Source organism: Branchiostoma floridae, chromosome 2 (genome assembly GCF_000003815.2).
Source record: "Branchiostoma floridae strain S238N-H82 chromosome 2, Bfl_VNyyK, whole genome shotgun sequence".
Taxonomy (NCBI): domain Eukaryota; kingdom Metazoa; phylum Chordata; class Leptocardii; order Amphioxiformes; family Branchiostomatidae; genus Branchiostoma; species Branchiostoma floridae.
In genome coordinates this window covers 66,029-70,003 of record NC_049980.1, presented here as the reverse complement: position 1 = coordinate 70,003, position 3,975 = coordinate 66,029, and positions in this window count along the sequence as shown.

The window sequence follows — 3,975 nt, the reverse complement described above, 5'->3', positions numbered from 1 at the left end:
TTCCCGTCATTTACCAAAAGGAAATTTTAGCATTTTTCTCATTAATTATGGTAATTATGTCTTTATTTTGCATAATATATATCTATGAACATTCTTCTCCATCTCAATGGAAAAAGGTTACATGTTGCAATGGTCCTATAATGGAACTGAGCGCATTTCCTAATTAATAGTTCCAATTAGATTCCGATTTACATTATTAATATGTACTTATATGAAGCAATCCGACAATCCCTTCTTGAGTTATTCCCTTTCAAAGTCTCACACTAAACCTGTCCTGCAGTTCCAAAACAAGTCGCTATGGGGCCAAAACCTACACCACTTACTCCCGGCATCAAGAGCTGTCTACCACAAACTCAAAAATCATAGCCGCAGCATGTTCAGAACTCGAAATGTCAAACCCGGAAGTTCCGTTGCAGTACCTTTTCAGGCCGCTAGGGGGCCCAAAATCTAATCGTTTTCAGGTCTCATCAAGACTTACCCACATACTGAATATCAATGCAATCCATCCAGGCGTTCTTGAGTTACTCTGGTCTTCTACAAAAATACATACATACATTCATACAAACGCTTCCCAAAACATAACCTTCTCGGCGAAGGTAATAAATGAACAGATAAGTAGATTTAAGTGTTTGTGTCACCAACATAAAGCAAATTTAGCCATAATACTTTATTTTTAAATAAGACGTCTGTGTAAAATATACACTCTTCTGATGTTATTGAACATTGCATATTACAAATCATACTTCCAGATCTTGATACGCCTCTGAAATATTCTTATGATTATTTTGTGAAGCAGGAAATGTAACATTATATAATATGAAAACTTGATCAAGAATTGGAAGTAGGACTTGAAATATCCGATGTTCAAAAACAGCAGAAGCGTGTCTATTTTGTACTTAACGTTTTTTTTTTAATATTAATGAATTTAACTGAAATTGTATTCATCTAGTGTTAAGTGTAACATAAGCACTTTTAATGATAACAGCAGAAATGTAGAAAAAAGCAGTTAGTGATTAAACTAGTTTGAACTCGAAGTGGAGTACGTGAGACAAAGCGTAATGCTTTTTCGCTGACTATATTGTAATGTGATGGTGAAGAGGAATGTTGTCGATATGGTGGACATGTTCATTTCAGTTGCAAATATTTATTATTTTTTTATAAATTTTATCATAACCGTGGCACTTACAACTCATTTCTGGGTTCAATTTCCAAAGCGTTATTAATTATTAGCAAATGGGAAGTACTGTTTGTTATTATAAGATATAACATTATTTCATGTTTTATCATTGTTTTTATTTTATTCTAAATATTTCAGTATTGATCCAAAATATTGCTCTGTAGTATTTTTCTCTCACAACTAATTAACTAATCAAGCTACGCATAGAGATCTAAGCTATGTGACCTATTTGTGCTCTTATTTGTGAGCAAGAGTGGTTTGGATCTATGAAAAATGTTACTTTGACATTTGAATGACACTGTTTATATTTTGAAAGTACGTGGAATCATTTTGTACACAGTATGTAATTGTAGACAAAGGATGCATTGCGCGTGTGATAAACAATAATGATATTTTCATTAAATAAAGTATTTTATTTGACCCCAACCGTTCTTATCATTTCTCACGTGTTGCTTTGCGACATGGAGGCAAAATAACTTCACCCCAGAGGCGTGGCCAAAATAAATTCCCCTTCACGGGAGACAACAAACTGTAAAAATAGGCAATTTGCCGGGCTGTGGCCTCAGACCTTGTCGACAAAACAGATACCGCCTTGGAGGCGTGGCCAAAATAAATTTCATTTCACAGGAGACAACAAACTGTACAAATAGGCAATTTGCCTAGCTGTGGCCTCAGACCTTTTCGACAAAACAGATACCGCCTTGGAGGCGTGGCCAAAATAAATTTCCTTTCACGGAGACAACAAACTGTAAAAATAGGCAATTTGCCTAGCTGTGGCCTCAGACCTTGTCGACAAAACAGATACCGCCTTGCAGGCGTGGCCAAAATAAATTTCCTTTCACAGGAGACAACAAACTGTACAAATAGGCAATTTGCCTGGCTGTGGCCTCAGGCCTTGTCGACAAAACAGATACCGCCTTGGAGGCGTGGCCAAAATCAATTTCCTTTCACGGAGACAACAAACTGCACAAATAGGCAATTTGCCTAGCTGTGGCCTCAGACCTTTTCGACAAAACTGATACCGCCTTGGAGGCGTGGCCAAAATAAATTTCCTTTCACGGAGACAACAAACTGCACAAATAGGCAATTTGCCGGGCTGTGGCCTTAGACCTTGTCGACAAAACAGATATCGCCTTGCAGGCGTGGCCAAAATAAATTTCCTTTTACGGGAGACTACAAACCGTAAAAATAGGCAATTTGCTGGGCTGTACGTGGCCTCAGACATTGTCGACAAAACAGATATCGCCTTGGAGGCGTAGCCAAAATAAGTTCCCCTTCACAGGAAACTGTAAAAATTGGCAATTTGCTGGGCTGTGGCCTCAGGCCTTGTCGACAAAATAAACTCCACCCCAGAGGCGTGGCCAAAATGAATTCCCCTTCACTGGAGATAACAAACTGTACAAATAGGCAATTTGCCTGGCTGTGGCCTCAGGCCTTTTCGACAAAACAGACACCACCTTGGAGGCGTGGCCAAAATAATTTCCCTGTCACGGGAGGCAACAAACTGTACAAAAAGCGATTTGCCGGGCTGTGGCCTCCGGCCCTGTCGACAAAACAGACACCGTCTTGGGGGCGTAGCCAAAATAAATTCCCTTTCACGGGAGACAACAAACTGTACAAATAGGCTATTTGCCGGGCTGTGGCCTCAGGCCTTTACAGACGAACGCCTGGCTTGATCCCCAAACAAAGCTGGACACGGGAGGTCACGCATGGGCTGTACGCAAAGACGCACGGCTTTAGAAAACCACTCTTAAGAGCTTGTCACCCAGAACGGTTGAGATCACGCAAAGAGTGAGAGAATGTGTCATTCTCAAGCCGTTTTGTCAAACAGTCGTTACCAGGCAAGTAATAGGTAAGACTTTGTTAAATATGGTCTTTACTGAAATTTTCCGTTGTGTGTTGTTAGGTTTTTATCTTGCACTGCCCAGGAGGGTTATGTAAGGAGGGAGTGCGTGTGTGTGTGTGTTAATGATGATAATTTGGTTTAATTTGTGTGTGTCTATGAACATCATTGCTCGAGAATGTGTTAATGGATCTTTATTGGAATTGGTAGTAAATTGGATTTAGGGCTCCCTGTCAATTTTTCATGGTACTGTAGCAGAGCGTCTGATATTTATATCTAGTGTTCTGCACATGATACAGTCATGACTTGTTTACAATGGTACATAACTCTAACACTACAATGGCATGGTTCAAGCCTTACTACGGAGACAGTTGACAAAAGGCTAGTCCAGAAAACCTTCCACGGGTGCTTTAATGGTATAGCTATAGCTAGATTTGATGCAGTATATATGTACCAAGGGCATGACAAAAACAGACTTTCCCTTGGACGTATTATTTGCGCACTGGTAGTTTTATTTAGTGTCAAATGATTCAATATGGTCTCAAGGCAACGATTACAAACGATGACTGCCGTACGTATGAACTTATGAGACCAGAAGATGAAGGCTTGGCACCTATATAGAAACTTAGAAAGTACAAATAGATAAAAACATTATCAGTTACTGATGAAAGATATTGGATTCTATCTGAGATGTCGTTCTATAAAGTAAAAGTAGCCTGTTGCTGGATTATTTTGTATTGAGTCAGTGGGTGGGGTTGCGTTGGGTAACTGCAAGATGCTTGACGCAGAACCCAGTGTTAACGTTCCTGGGTTCGAATCGTGTCATGCCACCGATCTTGCAATTGCGTCAGTGGGAAAGGCATTTTACATGACTCTCCCCACTCTACTGGCAGGTGTAAAAATGGGTTCGGTTGGGGAGGTAAAAGGCGGTGGAAGAAAACGGTTGGGCTATGCC